Genomic DNA, 23800 nt, shown 5'->3' with positions numbered 1-23800 from the left:
AGTTAGAAAATGCTGTTCATATCAGGTTTCTTTGAAAATCTGCTTCTCAATTAACATTAGAGCGGATGAGGAAAAAAAGAGACTTGGCCGCGCTTAGAGGTTGCTAGTTCAAATTCTGTAAAACTCACAGAGATTTTGAGCACATTGTGAGAGACAGGACAAGTTTGTCTACAAAATTGGAAAATATCACGTCTGTAGAGTGAAGATCGTGGCCGGGAGGAGTTTGGAAAGGAAAAAACTCTGAGAAGCCCTCACACTCTAACTGATGATGTCACGCACTCTAGCCCAGAAGGTTCCGTGCAATACACACCAATTGAAAACTCAAAAAAAGTCTGAAAACAGCATCATATTTAAACACTGATAATTTAAAAACTGTAATAGATATCACAATGAAAAGTAATAGCTGAATAGCTGAAGGTTTTGTGAATGTTTTAAAATTTGAATGACGTCTGTAGGTGGAAGTATGCAGACTGCCATGCTTTTCAAAGAGGAGCATGTTAAAGAGGTTTTTAGGCTGATCTCCATAGGAATGCATTGAAAAAAAAATATGGAAAAGGCTGAATATATGAAAAAGTATGAAAGGTAGAAAAAAGGTTGAAGGTGAGCATAAAAGAGCTGAAAAAGCTGAACATTTTGATAGTTGAATGGTTTTTGTAGCTGAAAGTATGCAGAAGCTAGAGGCGACTGAAAAACGTACGGAAGAAGAAAAATAAAAAAAACTAGAAAATGCATTTCCTGCGGAAATACGTGGAAATGCTTTAATGCTGAAGCAACACTGAAAAAAAAGCTGAATATTTGAAGAAAATATTAAAAAAGCAGAGTATTTGAAGAAAATATTAAAAAAGCTGAATATTTCAAGAGAATATTCAAAAAAGCTGAATATGTGCAAAAGTTTGAAAAAGCTGAATAGTTGAAGAGAATATTCAAAAAGCTGAATATGTGCAAAAGTTTAAAAAGCTGAATAGCTGAAGAGAATATTAAAAAAGCTGAATATGTGCAAAAGTTTGAAAAAGCTGAATAGTTGAAGAGAATTTTGAAAAAGCTGAATAGTTGAAGAGAATATTCAAAAAGCTGAACATGTGCAAAATTATGAAAAAAGCTAAATATTTGAAAATAATATTAAGAAAGCTTAATATCTGCAAATGTAATTTAATTATTTATTCAATTATGTGCACTGTTGCTTTCTTTGTGCTGCTGTAAGCAACACATTTCTCCTCTGGGGGTCAAAAAGGTTTGTCTTATCATCTATTCACATGGTAACATCACCTTTAGGACTACTTGGCATCACATTTTTTTAATCAACAATATAGTCTTGTTTCACTGGTTGCACAATAAATGATAAATGTACATATTATCCAGATGTCCCTGATTTAGTCAGACCTACTTCCTGCCACTCAACAGTAGCAACTGCAGCGGTAAAAGGGGGGGGGGGGATAAGTGTGGGCTGCACTTGATTACTGTACACGCTAGATGATCACTACATCACTCACTCTCTTGTGTGCTATTGCTTATGAGTATGAATTTATTTGAGGTAATGTGAAAATGTATTCATTTAAAATATATAGAAAATTCCCCCGCCGGGAAATTTTGAGAGGGAGGCAGTGGGCCGCCGCCCGGGGGTGTGTCTGTAAAAGTTTAAAGTTGAAACGGAGTTTCTAGGTGAAAGTATGACCGAGCAGAAGACGTTTGACTAAAAAAACTACATTTCCCATTACAAAATGTAGTTTTTAGTACATTCCTGTCCACCAATCAGAGCACACCACTCGTGTCTCCATTTTAAAGTTTAAATGGAGTTTCTAGGTGAAAGTCTGCCTGAGTAGAAGACGTTTGACTAAAAAAACTACATTTCCCACTACTAAATGTAGTTCTTAGTACATTCCTGTCCACCAATCAGAGCACACCACTCGTGTCTCCATTTTAAAGTTTAAATGGAGTTTCTAGGTGAAAGTATGACCGAGCAGAAGACGTTTGACTAAAAAAACTACATATCCCACTACTAAATGTAGTTTTTAGTACATTCCTTTCCACCAATCAGAGCACACCTGCTGTCACTTCTAAAGATCAAAGCCACAGAGATCAAAGCCATCTACGCGCCTGTGTAACTGTCTAGAGCCTGTCTCTATTCCTCCATTTCGGAGGGTCCGAACAAAAGCTTCTCACGCTCACACCGAAAGTCGTATTGCAAAAATTTTCGCACCGTTAGCGCCACAAGACTCTGCTGAAGACACTGATCACTTTTATTTTTTCCTAGTGTCAGAAATGTGGACGCTAGGGCGAGTTAGAAATGTGTGATTTTTAGCATTTCTTTGAAAATCTGCTTCTCGATTTGCCTTAGATCGAATGAGAAGAAAAAGAGACTTGGCCGCACTTAGAGGTTGCTAGTTCAAATTCTGTAAATCTCACAGAGTTTTTGATCACATTGTGAGAGACAGGACAAGTTTCTCTACAAAATTGGAAAAGATCACGTGTGTAGAGTGAAAATTGTGGCCGGGAGGAGTTTGGAAAGGAAAAAAATCTGAAGTATGTCGAGGAGCCCTCACACTCTAACGATGATGTCACGCACTCTAGCAGGCGCAATACACACCCATTATAAACTCTGGTGAGGTCTGAAAAAAACATAAAACATAAACTGTGATTATAGAAAAACTGTAAAAGATATCAAAAAACTGATAAAGAGTTTTATAGTTCAAAGTCTTGTAGATTGTTTAAAGTTTAAATGGAGTCTGTAGGTGGAAGTATGTGAAACTAGTCGGAGTTCAAAGAGGAGGATGTTAAAGAGGTTTTTAGGCTGATCTCCATAGGAATGCATTGAAAAAAAAATATGGAAAAAACTGAATATATGAAAAAGTATGAAAGGTAGAAAAAAGGTTGAAGGTGAGCATAAAAGAGCTGAAAGAGCTGAACATTTTGATAGTTGAATGGTTTTTGTACCTGAAAGTATGTAGAAGTTAGAGGCGACCGAAAAACGTACGGAAGAAGAATAATAATATGAAAAATAAAGATTAGGATAACATAGGTTGGAAATGCTTGAAAGCATTTCCACCAACTAGAAATTGCATTTCCTGCGGAAATACGTGGAAATGCTTTAATGCTGAAGCAACACTGAAAAAAAAGCTGAATATTTGAAGAAAATATTAAAAAAGCAGAGTATTTGAAGAAAATATTAAAAAAGCTGAATATTTCAAGAGAATATTCAAAAAAGCTGAATATGTGCAAAAGTTTGAAAAAGCTGAATAGTTGAAGAGAATATTCAAAAAGCTGAATATGTGCAAAAGTTAGAAAAAGCTGAATAGCTGAAGAGAATATTAAAAAAGCTGAATATGTGCAAACGTTTGAAAAAGCTGAATAGTTGAAGAGAATATTCAAAAAGCTGAATAGTTGAAGGGAATTTTGAAAAAGCTGAATAGTTGAAGAGAATATTCAAAAAGCTGAATAGTTGAAGAGAATTTTGAAAAAGCTGAACATGTGCAAAATTATGAAAAAAGCTAAATATTTGAAAATAATATTAAGAAAGCTTAATATCTGCAAATGTATGAAATAAGCTAAATAGCTGAACAAATATGAAAAACCTGAATATTTGAAAAGAATATGAAAGGCAAAAAAATGTTGAAGACATGTTGAAATGTCCATAAAGAGCTGAACATTTTAATATTTGAATGTTCTTTTTGTTTTTAGTATTAGTAGGGTACTAATAGAAGTAGTAGGAGTAGTATCAGTAGTAGTAGTAGTAGCAGTAATACTAGTATTATTAGTAAAAGTAGTATTAGTAGTAGCAGTAGTATTAGCAGTAGTACTAGTAATATTAGTACAAGTATTAGTATTATTAGTAGTAGTAGAAGTAGAAGTACTACTAGTACTAGTAATATTAGTACAAGTATTAGTAGTATTAGTAGTAGTAGAAGTAGAAGTACTAGTAGTAGTAGTCCTAGTACTACTACAAGTAGTGGAGGTAGTATCAGTAGTAAACTAGAAGTAGTACTAGTACTAGTACAAGTACAAGTCGTGGACATGGTATCAGTAGTAGGCTAGTAGCAAAAGGAGTAGTAGTACGAGTAAAAGTTCAAGTAGTGGACGTAGTATCAGTAGTAGACGTAGTAGTAGTACTAGTACTACTACAAGTAGTGGAGGTAGTATCAGTAGTAGGCTAGTAGTAGTACTAGTAGTACTATTACAAGTAGTGGACATAGTATCAGTAGTAGTACTAGTACAAGTTAAAGTAGTGGACGTAGTATCAGTAGTAGAAGAAGTAGTAGTAGTAGTAGTACTACTACAAGTAGTGGAGGAAGTATCAGTAGTAGGCTAGTAGTAGAAGTATTAGAAGTAGTATCAGTAGTAGGCTAGTAGAAGAAGTAGTAGTAGTAGTAGTAGTACTAGTACTACTACAAGTAGTGGAGGTAGTATCAGTAGTAGGCTAGTACTAGTAGTATTAGTAGTAGTACTATTACAAGTAGTGGACATAGTATCAGTAGTAGGCTAGTAGTAGTAGTACTAGTACAAGTACGAGCAGTGGACGTAGTATCAGTAGTAGGCTAGTAGTAGAAGTAGTAGTAGTAGTAGTCAGACAGACAGAGAGTGAGACAGAGAGAGATAGACAGACTTGTGTATACATTTTAAAGTTTAAATGGAGTTTCTAGGTGAAAGTATGTTTGAGCAGACGATGTTTGACAAAAAAAACTACAAATCCCACTGACTGCTCCTGTCTGCCGCTCCTGTCCACCAATCAGAGCACACCTGCTGTCACTTCTAAAGATCAAAGCCACAGAGATCAAAGCCATCTACGCGCCTGTGTAACTGTCTAGAGCCTGTCTCTATTCCTCCATTTCGGAGGGTCCGAACAAAAGCTTCTCACGCTCACACCGAAAGTCGTATTGCCAAAATTTTCGCACCGTTAGCGCCACAAGACTCTGCTGAAGACACTGATCACTTTAATTTTTTCCTAGTGTCAGAAATGTGGACGCCAGGGCGAGTTAGAAATGCTGTTCATATCAGGTTTCTTTGAAAATCTGCTTCTCAATTAACATTGGAGCGGATGAGGAGAAAAAAAGGACTTGGCCGCACTTAGAGGTTGCTAGTTCAAATTATGTAAATCTCACAGAGATTTTGAGCACATTGTGAGAGACAGGACAAGTTTGTCTACAAAATTGGAAAAGATCACGTGTGTAGAGTGAAAATTGTGGCCGGGAGGAGTTTGGAAAGGAAAAAAATCTGAAGTATGACGAGGAGCTCTCACACTCTAACGATGATGTCACGCACTCTAGCAGGCGCAATACACACCCATTGTAAATTCCGATCAGGTCTTAAAAAACCATCAAACATAAACTGTGATTATAGAAAAACTGTAAAAGATATCAAAACACTGAGTAATAGTGTTATAGTTCAAAGTCTTGTAGGTTGTTTAAAGTTTAAATGGAGTCTGTAGGTGGAAGTATGTGAAAGTATTCGGAGTTCAAAGAGGAGGATGTTCAAGAGGTTTTTAGGCTGATCTCCATAGGAATGCATTGAAAAAAAAATATGGAAAAGGCTGAATATTTTAAAAAGTATGAAAGGTAGAACAAAGTTTGCACAAAAATCAGCACAAAAGAGCTGAAAAAGCTGAACATTTTGATAGTTCAATGGTTTTTGTAGCTGAAAGTATGCAGAAGTTAGAGACGACCAAAAAACGTACGGAAGAAGAATAATAACTAGAAAATGCATTTCCTGCGGAAATACGTGGAAATGCTTTAATGCTGAAGCAACACTGAAAAAAAAGTAGAATATTTGAAGAAAATATTAAAAAAGCTGAATATTTGAAGAAAATATTAAAAAAGCTGAATATTTGAAGAAAATATTAAAAAAGCTGAACATTTGAAGAGAATATAAAAAAAAGCTGAATATGTGCAAAAGTATGAAAAAGCTGAATATTTGAAGAGAATATTAAAAAAAGCTGAATATTTAAAAAGTTTGAAAAAGCTGAATAGCTGAAGAGCATATTCAAAAAGTTGAATATGCAAAAAGTTTGAAAAAGCTGAATAGCTGTAGAGAATATTCCAAAAGCTGAACATGTGAAAAGTATGAAAAAGCTGAATAGTTGAAGAGAATATTCAAAAAGTTGAATATATGAAAAGTATGAAAAAGCTGAATAGCTGTAGAGAATATTCCAAAAGCTGAATATGTGAAAAGTAAGATAAAGCTGACTGTGTGCAAAATTATGAAAAAGCTAAATATTTGAAAATAATATTAAGAAAGCTAAATATCTGCAAACGTATGAAATAAGCTAAATAGCTGAACAAATATGAAAAACCTAATTATTACAAAAAATATGAAAGGCAAAAAAATGTTGAAGAAAAGTTGAAATGTCCTTAAAAAGCTGAACATTTTAATATTTGAATGTTCTTTTTGTTTGTAGTATTAGTAGGGTACTAATAGAAGTAGAAGGAGTAGTATCAGTAGTAGGCTAGTAGTAGAAGTATTAGAAGTAGTATCAGTAGTAGGCTAGTAGTAGTAGTAGTAGTACTAGTACTACTACAAGTAGTGGAGGTAGAATCAGTATTAGGCTAGTAGTAGTAGTATTAGTACTAGTACAAGTACAAGTAGTGGACATTGTATCAGTAGTAGGCTAGTAGCAAAAGGAGTAGTAGTACAAGTGAAAGTTCAAGTAGTTGACGTAGTATCAGTAGTAAACTAGAAGTAGTACCAGTACTAGTACAAGTACAAGTAGTGGACATGGTATCAGTAGTAGGCTAGTAGCAAAAGGAGTAGTAGTACGAGTAGAAGTTCAAGTAGTGGACGTAGTATCAGTAGTAGACGTAGTAGTAGTACTAGTACTACTACAAGTAGTGGAGGTAGTATCAGTAGTAGGCTAGTAGTAGTAGTAGTTGTACTATTACAAGTAGTGGACATAGTATCAGTAGTAGTACTAGTACAAGTTCAAGTAGTGGACATAGTATCAGTAGTAGAAGAAGTAGTAGTAGTAGTAGTACTACTACAAGTAGTGGAGGAAGTATCAGTAGTAGGCTAGTAGTAGAAGTATTAGAAGTAGTATCAGTAGTAGGCTAGTAGAAGAAGTAGTAGTAGTAGTAGTAGTACTAGTACTACTACAAGTAGTGGAGGTAGTATCAGTAGTAGGCTAGTACTAGTAGTATTAGTAGTAGTACTATTACAAGTAGTGGACATAGTATCAGTAGTAGGCTAGTAGTAGCAGTAGTAGTAGTACTAGTACAAGTACGAGCAGTGGACGTAGTATCACTAGTAGGCTAGTAGTAGAAGCAGTTGTAGTACAAGTACAAGTAGTGGACGTAGTATCAGTAGTAGGCTAGTAGTAGAAGTAGTAGTAGTAGTTGTAGTACTAGTACTACTACAAGTAGTGGAGGTAGTATCAGTAGTAGGCTAGTAGTATTAGTATTAGTAGTAGTACTATTACAAGTAGTGGACATAGTATCAGTAGTAGGCTAGTAGCAAAAGGAGTAGTAGTACGAGTAAAAGTTCAAGTAGTGGACGTAGTATCAGTAGTAGACGTAGTAGTAGTACTAGTACTACTAAAAGTAGTGGAGGTAGTATCAGTAGTAGGCTAGTAGTAGTAGTAGTAGTACTATTACAAGTAGTGGACATAGTATCAGTAGTAGTACTAGTACAAGTTCAAGTAGTGGACGTAGTATCAGTAGTAGAAGAAGTAGTAGTAGTAGTAGTACTACTACTACAAGTAGTGGAGGAAGTATCAGTAGTAGGCTAGTAGTAGAAGTATTAGAAGTAGTATCAGTAGTAGGCTAGTAGAAGAAGTAGTAGTAGTAGTACTAGTACTACTACAAGTAGTGGAGGTAGTATCAGTAGTAGGCTAGTACTAGTAGTATTAGTAGTAGTACTATTACAAGTAGTGGACATAGTATCAGTAGTAGGCTAGTAGTAGCAGTAGTAGTAGTACTAGTACAAGTATGAGCAGTGGACGTAGTATCAGTAGTAGGCTAGTAGTAGAAGTAGTAGTAGTAGTAGTCAGACAGACAGAGAGTGAGACAGAGAGAGATAGACAGACTTGTGTATACATTTTAAAGTTTAAATGGAGTTTCTAGGTGAAAGTATACCTGAGCAGACGATGTTTGACAAAAAAAACTACAAATCCCACTGACTGCTCCTGTCTGCCGCTCCTGTCCGCCAATCAGAGCACACCTGCTGTCACTTCTAAAGATCAAAGCCACAGAGATCAAAGCCATCTACGCGCCTGTGTAACTGTCTAGAGCCTGTCTCTATTCCTCCATTTCGGAGGGTCCGAACAAAAGCTTCTCACGCTCACACCGAAAGTCGTATTGCCAAAATGTTCGCACCGTTAGCGCTACAAGACTCTGCTGAAGACACTGATCACTTTTATTTTTTCCTAGTCTCAGAAATGTGGACGCTAGGGCGAGTTAGAAATGCAGCTCATTTCAGGTTTCTTTGAAAATCTGTTTCTCAATTTGTATTGTAAGTCAATGGGGAGAAAAATGTCATGGCCGCGCTTAGAGGTTGCTAGTTCAAATTCTGTAAATCTCACAGAGTTTTTGAGCACATTGTTAGAGACAGGACAAGTTTGTCTACAAAATTGGAAAATATCACATCTGTAACGTGAAAATTGTGGCCGGGAGGAGTTTGGAAAGAAAAAAAAGCTGAAGTGTGTTGGGCTGCTCTCACACTCTAACGATGATGTCACGCACTCTAGCAGGCGCAATACACACCCATTATAAACTCTGATGATGTCTGAAAAAAACATAAAACATAAACTGTGATTATAGAAAAACTGTAAAAGATATCAAAAAACTGAGCAAGAGTTTTATAGTTCAAAGTCTTGTAGATTGTTTAAAGTTTAAATGGAGTCTGTAGGTGGAAGTATGTGAAACTAGTCGGAGTTCAAAGAGGATGATGTTATAGAGGTTTTTAGGCTGATCTCCATAGGAATGCATTGAAAAAAAAAATATGAAAAAGCTGAATAATATGAAAAGTATGAAAGGCTGAAAAAATGTTGAAGATGTCCCGGAAAGAGCTGAAAAAGCTGAACATTTTTATAGTTGAATGGTTTTTGTAGCTGAAAGTATGCAGAAGCTAGAGGCGACTGTTGTGAAAAAAATAGTAAGCTTGAATATAGGAGGAGAGTCTATGGCTTGTATCAATAACAGCGCTTTATTAGCACAAATATCAGGAAAACATATTCCGGCAGTTAAACGTGCACGGACCTAGTAGTCAACTCAACATAGGGTTGAATTCACTCAAAAGGCGCTTTACAACAGAGTGCGCAGCGTATTTCAAGAGACTCCGCATGAGTCTGATTGGCTCATTCTATAGATGCAGGCGGAGCGTAATTTTAGCATGCCGCGGCCTGGTTGGAGCGCTGGGTATCTCCACCCACACTGGCTCATACGGTCCATCCCTCCGGGTGCTGTCATCTATGTATTGTGTGTGTATGTTGTCGAGATGCATATCATGTGCTTGTCATGTGCTCCTTCCTGGTGCGGCTACACAATGTGTCCGTTCATTGTGTGTTGTCGGGTGTATATCATGAGCTTGTCATGTGCTCCTTCCGGGTGCAGCTACACAATGTGTCCGTTCATTGTATGTTGTCGGGATGTATATCATGAGCTTGTCATGTGTGTGTGTGTGACCCAAATGTGATCCTCTCTTGTGTTTCCTGTTTTCAACGTATGGCGTACAGATGGAATGCCCTGACACAGTTTCTGACCCTCACAATAGTTTTCCACTAGCCTGAACATCTGAGTCTATGTGTAGTAATTTAAAACATGTGTGATTAGCTTATGTATTTACATTTTTCTCCACAAATCCCCCTTTTCACACCAACTAGGTGTGAACATTTTGCTTAAAGGTACTCTTTTCCTTCCTCGTCTTCCATGTCCAGGCTCCCATCCTCAAATTCCTCATTAGCTAGTAGAGGCATCATATATTTTGGTGGGTCTTTTTCTTTAGTCAGTGCAGTTTGCACTAACCTGGAAACCATGGTTCTCAGACATGGAATGCAGCAGCACCCACAGGTGACTAGTATGGCCAGGAAGATGGCTATTGAGGCTGCTAAAGATATTATTACCGCTTTCCATTTTCCAAACACATCTTCCATCCATTTGGTGAACGGGTCATCGACCCCTGATGCTTCGTGCATTTCTTTGGAGAGTGCCCTTAGGTTTTCTAATGCTCGAGTGACTGAGCCATCTGGGGCCGTGTTATTGGGGATTATGGTACAGCAAAGTTTTCCAAACATGGCACAGACACCCCCTTTTTCAGCTAGGAGCATGTCTAGCGCCATTCTATTTTGCATAGCGATGATCGATGTGGGTGCGAGCTGCTCCGCCAGCCCTTCCACTGCATCCCTAGTGGCATTAGCGAGGCGCAAAATATTATAGTGGATATAGTTAATGCGGTCTACGTTTTTATTGGGGAGTATCCAGAGAAAGATTGATTCGAACCCTGCCCCTACTTGATTGGCCAATTTATACTCGTCTGGCACGCCTCGAGGGATACCTATGGCGTCCACGTATGTGGTCCCTCCAAATGGGTCTTGCAAGCTTGTGTCCCTTTTAGCAAGTATATGTCTTCTTCTTCGCCGGACGAGGGCGTTAGGTCCTGAGGGGTTTTTTATCACTCGACTGCCTATTAACGTAAGGGGCATCCCTAGTCTGACCATGGCGCAGGTGCCTATGGTGGTGTCGGCCTCTACTCGAGAATAGAGACGCAACCCTCCACAATAGTAAAACAGTCCCGCTCGGGCCCATGGTCCTATCACATCCCCAGATGTTGTCCTATTACACCAATCTGAGGGTATGTTTCCTACATTGACTTTTGGTTTGCTGCTGGCGAAGTTGAAACACTGATACCTGGGATTTTTTCCTTTTATGGCGGTAAAATAGCCGGCCCTAGTTTTATTATCAATGGGTGGGAAGACTGATGCCAGGGATTGGCATCCTGAGGGTGTGGCTTTTCTGGTTAAGTTCATCATACATTCATAACCTACTTTGTCTTTGTCTGGATATAAGGGGGCAGGTTCGACGAACATGGCAGGACGCGCAGCCGCGCATGCTACACATCCCGTCATGTTCTGGCGCTTAGCATTATCCGTAATCCACCTTAACCAAATGTTACTTTCTCCGAAGCCTGTAGCCATTTTTACGACGTCTAAAGGAGTTAATTCTGTGTAATCCTGGGTCATCACTATCGGACTGGTAGTGGGCGGCTTTAGGGCAGTGGAATTAGCTGTGGTCGTATTCGTTGCACTACCTTTACTAGTGGGGGCGTATTTGGGCGGGTATATGTTTACTTGTATTCCTCGTATCTGGTCTTTTCCGGTGACGTCTACTCCTAATGCGATCCATATGCGATTTTTTCCCGTGGAGCTTGCCTTAATGTTATTGATAGAGAGAGTGAGCGGATTGCCGGTTGGACTGAAATCTCTTTGGAACGAAATGTGGTCCCAAAACTCGCTGTGTGTGTGTCTGGTAAAACCGGACCAAGTCCCAGTGAACTTTGTTACTTGATACCAATCGGGACAAAATGGCTGTGAATCCACCGAGAACCCAAACCCATGTTGGTAAGCATTCCCAGTGGCCTCGCAGCTCTCCACTATTCGTGGACTATTACACAGATAGACATCGTAGCCCCGCCAACTTGCTTGGGATTCCCCGCAGTCTATCACGGAGCACAGGTCGAATGTGAACATTGTGGTATCCCCGGCAGTATAATTTAAAACTATTTTAGCACCGCACGCGACTTCGGGGATCTGGAAAGTTTTCGTTTGTTCCCTTTTGGGACGTGTTAGGTAAATGTTGGTGGAATTGTCTCGCTCTTTGTTTATTAGTTCGAGTCCTAGTAGAAGGAGTATTACCGCCACCCCGGTTACACCCATGATCACGGTGCACATCGTTTTCCCCCATGGGAGATAGTCTGCATATCTCCACCTCCGTCTTTCCTCCGGTGCAACAGACGGATCTCCGGAGAGTCTCCTAAAACTCCTCGGAGTCGTCATTTTGGGCCAAATCTGTTCTCACTTCCTGGAGTGAGCGAGTAGGTGGTGATGCTGGGGCACAATGTGTCAGGTGGTGCCAGGGAGCTCCTGCTTTTCCCTTGACCTGGACCGAGTGTGAAGTAACCTCCTTCACTTCGTACGGACCAGTCCACCTGGGGTCTGTCCACTTTCTTTTGTGAACCTTGACCCTGACCCAGTCTCCTACTTTGACTATCGTCCCCTGCTCTTCGGGATCCTTCTCCTGTGCCTTCTGCACCTGTATTGAGAGGGCTGAGACAAGAGATATTAGTTCTCTCATGTAGTCGGATTTTTCTATCTGACACACATCTAAAGGAGGTATATGTCCTCCATCACGTGGCGGGCCAGGCATTGGCCTTCCCGTCAACAACTCATGGGGCGACAGGTGCGTGCCTCCCCCTTTTGAGGTTCTCATGGCCATGAGAGCCAAAGGGAGGGCCTCCAACCATGTCATCTTACTGCCCGCACATACCTTGGCTATTTTAGCCTTCAATGTTTGATTCGCGCGTTCCACCAGTCCCTGGGACTGTGGATGGTAGACCGAACCAAAACTGTGTGCAATCCCCAGGAATGCCTCCACTTCACTCAGCATCTGATTATTAAAATGTGTCCCGTTGTCTGATCTGATACGTTTCGGTACCCCATATCTGGGTATTAGCTCTGTTTGCAACCACTTTATTACTGTCTTCCCGTCTTCTCTATTTGTGGGGATTGCTTCTACCCATCTTGAAAATCTGTCTACCATTACCAAGATGTACCTCTTTCCCTGTACTACGTTCTCCTGTCCCATATCTGTATAATCTATACTAATATCTTGGAATGGTGCGAGAGGTACGGGGTAGGATCCCATGGGCGTTTTGAATGGTTTTCTTGGGTTGTGGTTTCCACAGACGACGCATTCTTCGCAGTATAGTTTTGCCATGCTGTCTAGGTGTGGGTGCCACCAGAGTGCTGAAATGTTCAACAGTGTTTGTCTTTGTCCTTCATGGGTTGGTCCATGGGCTTCTTTTAGTAGGGTCGCTACTAATTTTGCTGGTGCCACTATCCTTCCATCATGTGATCTCCAGAGACCTTCTTTCTTTGTGGCCCCCTTTTGTGTCCATGTCGACCATTCGTACGGGCCTGCTTGTTCTTGTATCTTTTTTAGGTCTTCTTCGGTGAGTTTAGGTTGGGGGGGCGTCAGCTTAAGTATCATTTGCTTTGGCTGATATCCTCCTGCCTTTTTGGCCGCCTGATCTGCAGCCTCGTTTCCTTGACTGATCCTGGTGCCTGTTTTCTCATGTCCTTTGCACTTCATTATGGATACTCCTCTTGGTAGGGTGATTGCTTCCACCAGCTCTTGTATTTCTCTTTGGTGTTTGATTGGGGCGTTGCTGGATGTTACAAATCCCCTCCGTTGCCACATGGGTGCATCTACATGTGCCGCCCCATGTGCGTAAGCAGAATCTGTAAAGCTGTTCACCGTCTTTCCTTTGGCCAGTTTCAAGGCTTCGGTGAGCGCCTTGACTTCTGCCATTTGCGCTGAAGCGGGTTGTGGTATTACTTCTGCTTTGAGCGTCTCATGTCTTCCATTGGAGTGTTGCTGAACCACTGCATATGATGCCTGGTTCAGTCCGTTTTCTCCTCGGTAGCAGCATCCGTCAGTGTAGAGCCAGAGTTCTGCTTTGGGATCTATGTCATTTTTCAGGTCTTGTCTGAGCTTACTTTCCTTGACCGCAAGTTCTTCACATGAATGTGGGGTTCCTTTCCCAAAGTTTCCAGCCATGTTCCTTTCGGCTGCGACAAAGGTTATATGTGGCCTGGTGCATTCTCTTTGAATCTTGGTTTTTCCATGCACGACCAAAAAATGTACGGAAGAAGAATAATAAAAAAAAAAATAATAAAGATTAGGATAACATAGGTTGGAAATGCTTGAAAGCATTGCTTGAAAGCATTTCCACCAATAAAGATTAGGATAACATAGGTTGGAAATGCTTGAAAGCATTTCCACCAATAAACAACTAGCACATTTATATTTTGCATTTTGTTTTCTTACTGTACCGAAAATGAACCGAACCGTGACCTCAAAACTGGCAACAAACCGCATAAACAAACTAGTGCGGGCATTTAGCGGTTCCGGAACCAGACGTTAGGAACCGGTTCCTATTTGGAACCGGATCTCGGTGCCCAACCCTAGTTGTAGGTCCTACAGATTTGCTTTTATATCAAGCGTAGTGTTAGTTCTGGCAGGCCACGGCGTCAAGCTCTAAATCAGCAGCTACAGCGTAGCTGTCAAAACAGAGAAGATCAGCTGATGGCTCAGCTGACTCCCCGTGCCCGTGTCCTATTGGGAAATTGCATTCAGAGCGCACTATTTAAACTGCTGACCTCCCTTGCTGCTTCCTCTGCTGGCTTTGGCCTCAGCAAAACCCTGAAACAGAGGAAGTCATCTACGACGATGAGAGGGCTCCATCTCTCCGTTGAAGCTCTCGCCCAGCAGGCAAAGGTAACGCCACAGATGTCCCATTGCTTGACGACTGGCCAATTCCAAAGCTGCTGGAGTTTCTGTTTGCCAACGATGTTACCGCTCCGGTCAGAGCGTCACACCAGGAACTGTTCGCTTTATTTTTAAATTGCGCTGGGTTTCAACCTCCACCTGCCGATCAGCTTCCTGTCTCTGCTCCTTGGAAAGCTTCAGCAAAACGCAAACACAGCTCCCGAAACTCAGCATTCGCTCCGACCCCAGCTGCTGCCCCGCCGGCCAAAAGAGCTAGAGCCCCGACTTCAGCAGTCGCCTCTGCAGCTCTGGCAAATGGCGCCATCATGGCAGCACTGTCTTCCATCCAGACATCCATTTCCAGCATGAATTCCAGGATCCAGAGCTTAGAGGCCGCTACTGGTCGGTAGTTATTAAAAACGTTGGGATCTAAGTTGCTCTTCTGAAGAAGGGGCTTCACCACTGCTGTTTTGAAGGCGGTGGGAAAGACACCCGTCTGAAGAGAGCAGTTCATGATGTTTAAAAATTGTTCCTCAAAGAATCCTTAAAATTATTTTAAGAGTGATGTTGGAATTGGATTTACTTAGGAGAACACTCGACCAAGTGTCCTTGCATCAACCAGGGCAATACTCTCCAGTGTTTCCTCAGGGAAGGACATCAGTTCAGGTGTGTTAACAGATAAAACTTGATGGGATAAAAGACAGGATCTGATGTCCTTGATTTTGGTGTCGAAGTGGTCTGCAAAGTTCTCATATCATCATCCTCTGTGGTAGAGTTCGGGTCTAAAAAATAAGCAAGTGACTCGGGTCGGGTTGGACCTCAAGCTTAATTTTTTCCGTTCAGTGGAAAAAAAAAAATTATTAATCATCGCTGCTTTTCACCGTAAAGAAAGTCTGGCTGCTGCGTGAAACGTGCATCATGGAGAGGGGCGGGGGCAGACCTGACGCCTCTGCGTGCACGCCTTATGCCTGGAGAAGGAGATGGAGTTGGTGAAAAGTAAACTTGCCGCAGGTGAATTCACCGTCGCCGTCTGCTGGTCATGATAATACATGTATGAGAAAAAAAAAGAAGGGGGGCCGGGTTCGAGCAGTTAATCCATGTGGATGTGTTGGCTTTAAAAGCCACGGGCTGGGTCGTAGTGATGGGAATTCCGGCTCTTTTTGGAGAGCCGGTTCTTTGGCTCGGCTCACTAAAAAGAGCCGGCTCTTTCGGCTCCCAAGTGGCTCCTCAGATTTTCTGTTGCTTAAAGTATGTTTATCACCAAAAATAATGCAAAACCATGTGTAAAATGAATTACTAATGTGAAAAACATACACTATATCAAATATGTCATTAATATAGGTTTAATAAGCTACTGAATACACTCAAATTTGAACAGAGTGCTGAGTGCAGAGTGCAGAGTGCTCCTTGTTTCACCAGTGTTTAAAAAACAAAACAAACAAAACAGAAAATTCACTGGTTGCATATGTGCAAGAGGATGGACTATTTACATTGAAGGTCCTCATGTGCCTGTGCAGGTTATTTGTGGAGCCTGCTCTATATGATATTTTCACCTTGCACAAGTTACACTCCGCCTTTGAGCTGCTTATAGCATTGAAATGGGTCCAAATTCTACTACGTTTCCTGCTGCTGTCACTCATTTTCTCACCGTTTGTTCGTCGCGCTCTCTCTCTCTCTCTAGCTCGCTCGTTCTCTCGTCCTCTCTCTCGCTCTCTTGTCTCCCTCCGTGTGCGTGTGCTCACTGCTGTGTGTGTCTGAACCTCCCTGTCCCCCGCCCCCACTGCTCTGTGTATGGACACGCAGTTGCCGCCACACATATTGATCAATCACCTGTGGCTTTCACCAAAACTAGCAGAGAAAAAAAAAAAAAAAAAAAAAAAAATTAATCGGCTCCCAATGAGGAGCCGGCTCCCGTCGTTCACTTCAAAGAGCCGGCTCTTAGAGCCGGATCGTTCGCGACCGACACATCACTACTGGGTCGGGTCGGGTCATAATTTTTAGGCCCGTTGAGAACTCTAATCTGTCGGTGTCTTAAAAACTTAATTAGACTTAGAACCTGTTCAAATATCGAAGGTGGAGAAGAGGAACCGGGGGTTGTTTTTGTGGTTGGTGATGAGTTTTGAGAAATGGGAAATTAGTGCCTTTCTGACTGCATTATTGTAGGTTTTGAGTTGTTGACGTAAAATGTCATAGTGGACTGTTAATTTACTTTTTCTCCATCTTCTCTCAGCACTCCTGCATTTTCTTTTTAGTTCACTGATTTCATTGTTTTTTCTCCATGGGGGTGGAGGTTTTCTTTTTATTGTTTTTGTTAAAAGTGGAGCTACTGAGTCCAGAGTTGACTTCAGTCTACTGTTATGACCAGGTCCAGGGGGGTGTCCTCTATTGTGAGGTGTGGATAATTGATAGTAGTTCAGAAAATTCACTGATAAAGGCGATAGAGTGATGGGGTGGTCTATATACATTGATGCAGAGAATCGCAGGGCTGCTAAAAGTGAAGGCATGATGCTCAAATGACGTGTAACTGTTAAAAAACACTCTATATTTGAGGTTAGGGAGTTATGGGTGATGGATGCTGTCCTGCCCCCTCTTCTACCCTCTCTAGTGGAAAATAAAAAATTTAAATTTGGTGGGGAAGCCTCAGTGAAAACAGTGGGTGTCTCAGCCATGTCTCAGTTAAAAGAAGACAATCTAACTTCACATCCATCGTTCATTAAAAAAGTTCTGTTTAAAAGAGAGCGAACATTAAAAAGTGCCATGTTGATGTTGACAGGTGGCTTGTGGACTGGAGAAGATGGTTGTTTTGTGAGTGGTCGGAGGTTGTTAAAGTTCACAGAATGGGTGTGGCAGTGTCTGATGTGCTGATGGAGTGTAATGATTACGGGGATGGGTGAAGTGTTGGTGAGACTATGAGGTCCAAGTCCGGTGTTGTGGGTATGGTGTTCAGAGATGGAGCTGAGTGAATGGGGGCAAGGACCTGGGGGACGTCAATTAGTGGCGAACAGAGCAGCTGGTGAGGGGTTGGGGAAATTAGCATGCTGTACGCCGTGTTCTAGGTTGGCTGACAGCATGCGGGCACCTGATCGATTTAAATGAAGTCCGTCCGACCCAAAAAGATGTCGCCTCTCACAGAAAACATCAAAGTTATTTACAAAGCCAATAGGTTTCCTCAAAAGGGCGTTCGCATGAGGGTTCATTGTTGTTTAGGATGTTATCTTCCTGATTTGGAGATAACTGGTTGGAATCCTCGCGAGACTTCTCTGACAGTAAGCGCTTTGCGTCATTTCCTGTTTCTCCGTGATAGTCGCTACAGGCTGTGTTTTTCTCTCTAGCCTAACTCTGTTAATTTAACGTAGTTTCTCTGTTCAGCGGCTAACTACCGCCAAGTTTAAACTAAGCACACACTATCCCTGCTTCAGCAGACACATCGCTCACTCTCTGAGTTGCCTCGCTAAATTTGCTGTTGTTTACGTGCTATCTCTGCTAGCTACTTTAGCGCAACAGCTAGCCTAGCGGCTACGATGGCTTCTCTCTTTCCCTGTCCTCCTTCTCTTCTCTCCTGCCCGGTGTGTCTGATGTTCAGCTACTACTCTGCCTCCTTTACTGATAAGGGTACATGTAATAAATGTAGTTCACTTTTTGCTTTGGAGGCGAGGATAAACGATTTGGAAGCGTGGCTCTGCACCAACAATCCTCCGTCGGCTGCCGCTGTAACCAGCCAGCTGACGCTAGCTGTACACGGTGCGGACCGACATAGCGTAGCAGCTAGCCATCCCCCGGCAAACCCCGAGCAGCCGGGAGGCTGGGTGAATGTCCGAAGGAGGCATAGTTCTAAACCGAAGCCCACGGTTAACCACCATGTTCACGTGTCTAATCGATTTTCCCCACTCAGCGACACACCCGCTGAGGAGCCAACTCTGGTCATTGGCAGCTCCATAGTGAGACACGTGAAAATAGCGACACCAGCGACCATAGTCAAATGTGTCCCAAGGGCCAGAGCGGGCGACATCGAAGCTCAATTGAAACTGCTGGCTAAGGATAAACATAAATACAGTAAGATTGTTATTCACGTCGGCGTTAATGACACCCGATTACGCCAATCGGAGGTCACTAAAATTAATGTTGCCTCGGTGTGAGAATATGCAAAAACGATGTCGGACTTCTCTGGTCCCCTGCCAAACTTTACTAGTGATGACATGTATAACCGTATGTCATCTTTCCACCGCTGGTTGTCGAGGTGGTGTCCAGATAACGATGTGGGTTTCGTTAATAATTGGCAGCCTTTCTGGGGAAAACCTGGTCTGATCAGGAGAGATCACTGCATGAAAAGTCGGATTTTCGTCCCTGTAAACGCCCGGAAATCTCCCTAATTTTCGGGAGTTAATGACAATTTACAGGCTGCGAACGCCACGTTCGTCTGTGCCGAAAATTGTCGAAAACGAACCACAGCGAAGGCTCTAATTAGCATATGAATAGCAGCGAAACCGCGCCTGGCCAGAGATGGCTCGACTATCCTCACTCAGGATTGGATGAAACCACTAGTTTTAAACAAGTATAATCGCTCGTGATTGGTTGGCAGATCTGGTCATTATAAATGTAAAGCCAACCCACGTTGGCAGATCTGTCACTATTGGTCAACCTGATGAGTCATTATAAATGTAAACCCCACCCCCGTTGGCAGATGTGTTACTATTGGTCACACTGGGTCTTTTAAACAAGAATAATCACTAGTGATTGGTTAGCAGATCTATCACTATATATATATATATGTATATATATACATATATGTTTATATATATATATATGTATATTTATACATATATATACACACATATATTTATTTTTATTTATTTATATATTTATAAATATAAATATGAATGAATTTATTGAGGAAAGGAAAAATTGCCAGGAGGAAGTATTCAAAGAAAGAGCTTTATTGACAACACAACACACAACTGTACAAATTTGCCCACACAACAAACAAATGAACTGGCGACATTCTGTCCGAATTTGGTCAATTTTACAGCCGTCTGCGGTGCGTGGCCCTGTACTTGGGAGTCTTCTCTAATCGCGACTGTAGAGTCGCACAGAGCTCGGTGAGCTCCTGGCTACGAGAGGATGGAGGTCGCACAATCCATCCAGACACCCCGACAACGACGCCGTCCTCCTCATCAGACATCATGTCTGTGGTGGCGCACTTCCAACAGTCCACCTCATCGCCAGCAAGCACACTCCGTTTCGCTTCCAGCAGCTGTAAAACAATCAATAAAGACAATCAGTACTGCGCGATGCACTGCGCATGGACACAACACATCTATTAATGCACCTGAAAAATAGGTTTAGGTAGGTTTGGTCACATTGACCAAAAACGGATCTAATAAATCTAATAAGTCTTACCCTCTTTCTCCTGGAACGACTCCGAGCTGACCTCTTCACAGCTTCCGCCTGCGATGCGAGATCAGGCTGTGTGTGTCTGAAGCTCCTGCGTACCGTTTCATAGTATGTCTTACAGGCAGCTGGAAAACAATTAAATGAGTGGTATGAATAAGAAAACTTAAGTCACAGTAAAATTAAAACAAGGAAGAAGAAAACAGTAAAAGTTACTTACACACAATGGCGTCACTATCAGCGTCATAGAAATCCGGACTTGCGGACAAAGCTCCGAGCAAGTAAGAGGTCACAGCTTCGTTATGAGGCGAGGTTCGTCTGTGAAAACAAAATGAACAGTTAAGATCGGTATCTACTGTTAACGCATCTATTTCCTTATACAGCAGAATGAAAGCATATTCTTTAAATCTTACCCTTGCTCCGGTTCGTAGCGCCTACAATTCGTCTCCGAGTTGTGAAGACGGCGTACTGCTTCCTGTAAAAGACCAACAACATACACTTAACAAAGCAACTTAACGTTACACTGGTTCCTCTCTCTTGTTCTTTTACAAGGCTACTATGCTACTTTTAGCTTGGGCTTGCTTTGCTAATTTTAGCTTAGCTAGCAGTCACCAAACATATTCTTACTGCAATCATGGGATTGTTCACCCGTCTTCTCTTCTTCGAGTTAACGTTAGTCTCTTTAAGGAAGGACTTCTGTCTTTCAAGGCGTTCCACGGAGAACCTCGTCCACTGCTTACTAACAGAACAGATGGGTTCCATGTCCATAGTTCCACGGTGGTGATGGGGGTGACAGCGACGAAGCCCAGCCACTCCAGCAGTCCTGGGACATCCTCAGAGGCAACAGCAGTCCTGGGACATCCTCAGAGGCTCCAGCAGTCCTGGGATATCCTCAGAGGCTTGTAGCTGCAGTGTCCGCTCCAAATGTCCAGATCCCTGTGTTGCAGGAACATGATTATTGTTGAGGTTTTATTTGTGTTTATCAGTAGTGCAGTTTATAAGTAAAACTTCATGGACTCTGATGTTTTAACACATTGTAGATATTACCCAGCAATGCCTTTGCCTGATTATTTATAAGAAAGACAACTTCATCTGGTTTCTTTTATGCTGTAGAGTTCAATACTTTAAACTGCTTCCAACTCACCTTGTATTTCTGCTTCATGTTCTCCCACTTCTTCTTTGTCCATCCGGCTCCACCTTCCCTCCATCCCATGTTCTTCAATAAACATCCTATATGAAGAACAGCACGTAGAAAAGTGTTACAGTTCATCGATGATTTCTTGCCGACTAAAATAACTGTTAAACAGAACGTTTCAGGTAGACATCTCAGGAAAGCAGTACATCTCCCATCTATATACGCTGGTGTTCAACCTTATATCATTGAGAAGCTAAATATGCACCAGTAGTTGTTAAGCCCTGCATATAAGAATTATAACATTTAAACCACATTTTCTTAAGTGAAGCCTCTCAGAGCAGCATCCCTCCTGCCGGTGAACGTCTCCTCATCGTTCCCTCCACTGAATGAGGCGCCCGTTGTCTGCATCCGTCCCTTTAACGGACAACGGTGCACGGCGTTATTAATCACCGTTAGTAAATATTAGGGATGAGCGAGTACAGCATTATCTGTATCTGTATCTGTATCTGTTAACCATATGAATTATCTGTATCTGTATCTGTACTCGGAGTGGGCGGGACCTAACCCGGAAATGGGCGGGGCCTAACCCGGAAGTGGGCGGAATTTAACCCGGAAGTGGGTCTGGTTGTCTTGAAATGAGCAAGGTTTTAACTGGTATGTTATTTTACGCATGCAATTGATATGGGCTGATCAGAAATTGTTATTTATTGCTGATTAGAAAACTATTTACAGGACAGCATCAGCATTGAGCTTCAGATCAATGGTTTTGATCACGATAGCAAACGAACTATTTACAGAACAAGTTTTGCAACAATGAATACAACACATGCGGTTGCAATTATCAAGTAAAATGTAATGAACAAGAGTTTTCATACTCAACAATAACTTTTTTCTTTTAACTTTAATTTTTTTTATGATCAGTGTGATCTTTTTTTTTTATATATATTTTTTTTTGGGGTTTTGTGTGTGTGTGTGTGTGTGTGTGTGTGTGTGTGTGTGTGTGTAGCTTGATTTCCAATATTTATACCACTACCAGCTTTATTTTTTCACGAAATACAGCAAGAAAGTGTTAGAGCCAGGCAGCCAGATGACGGTTAAAAAAAGAAAAAGAAAAATCTCCGACAGGCAGAGACGCAACGCGAGTCGGCACCACGTCTGAACGAAGTACCAGAACTCTACTAGTTCATAAGTAAGTACCAACCTAAGTAATAACAAACCTGAAGCTGAAGAAAGAAACCCTAAACATTAACGGAAAACGACCCGTGAACCTGAGTGACTGAGGGAGAGACAGAGAGCTGTTCTGTGTGTGAGTGATCAGAGCGGACACAACAACACATCTGCGAGTGTGTAGGGGAGGGGCTGTAGCATATCACAGGACGCAGACACAGTCAGCTACCCAATGAGGATTTTTATTTAATCCGAGCACAGATATTGACTCGTATTACTCGTATAATACTCATACTCGGCAAAAGTGCTTTATCCGTACCGGATACTCGTTTCAGCCGAGTATCCGGCTCAACTCGAGTAAATATATAACCACGGTTTAACATAAGCACTATATTATTAGTTAACGTCGGTAAAAACGGCACATTTTCCGCTTCGCTTTCGCTCGCTAACCCCTATGGTAAATTACCGTCAGTAGGCTAGCCGGCTGGCAGGACCTTCGATTCGTAACGTTAACGTACAATGCCAACAACAATAAAGTAACGTTCATTATCAATACGATTTAAAAGTCAGCTGGAAACATAAAAGTCATGTTACAGTATACTTACATTTGTACGCGGTTTGTGTCGGGCTGTCGCCAGAATCACCGCAGTCGTCCGCCATTATCCAAAACTTTTCAGAAGTCAGACGAGCCGCAATGCATTTTGGGGAAGTTGAGTAGATTTAGCAAGGTCCGCTAGCAAGATTTCTTTTCAGTACTGTAGCCAGGCTGACAAAGAGTCACAGCTCTACTGAGCCTTTCCTAGAGATCTTAGTAGTAACGACTTTATGAACTTTTTTAATGATAAACATCTAGCAATCCGCGACAAAATTACTTGCATCTTGCCTTCGATTGGAACCGTGATACCCTCAAACTCAGGAGTTTTAGAACTAGCATTAAGACCTGATATATATTTAGACTGCTTTTCTCCAATCATCCTTAACCAACTAACGTCAATGATCTCTTCTTCTAAACCTTCAACCTGTCTCCTAGACCCGATACCAACCAGGCTACTGAAAGAAGTCTTACCCTTAGTTAGCGCGTAGCTATTAGATATGATCAATGTGTCTTTATTAACAGGCTATGTGCCACAGTCATTTAAAGTAGCTGTAATTAAACCTCTTCTTAAGAAGCCTATTCTAGATCCAGGGGTTTTATCAAGCTACAGACCAATATCAAATCTTCCTTTTCTTTCTAAGATCCTTGAGAAAGTAGTCGCCAATCAAAGTTGAGACTTTCTCAACAATAACAGTCTACTTGAGGACTTCCAGTCAGGATTTAGAGTAAATCATAGTACAGAGACAGCTCTGGTAAAAATTAATGACCTTCTTATTGCTTCTGACAAAGGACTGGTTTCTGGACTTGTTCTGCTAGATCTTAGTGCTGCATTTGACACCATTAACCATGAGATTCTAATATGTAGACTGGAAAAATGAATTGGCATCAAAGGAACCGCATTAAGCTGGTTTAAGTCCTATTTATGCAATCGATCTCAGTTTGTGCATGTCAATGAAAAATCCTCCAGGCACACTGAAGTTAAATACGGTGTTCCTCAAGGTTCTGTGCTCGGACCAATTCTTTTCAACTTATATATGCTTCCTTTAGGCAACA

This window comes from Eutrigla gurnardus (assembly GCF_963514095.1).
Source record: "Eutrigla gurnardus genome assembly, chromosome: 9".
Taxonomy (NCBI): domain Eukaryota; kingdom Metazoa; phylum Chordata; class Actinopteri; order Perciformes; family Triglidae; genus Eutrigla; species Eutrigla gurnardus.
Note: the sequence above shows the minus strand (reverse complement) of the source record.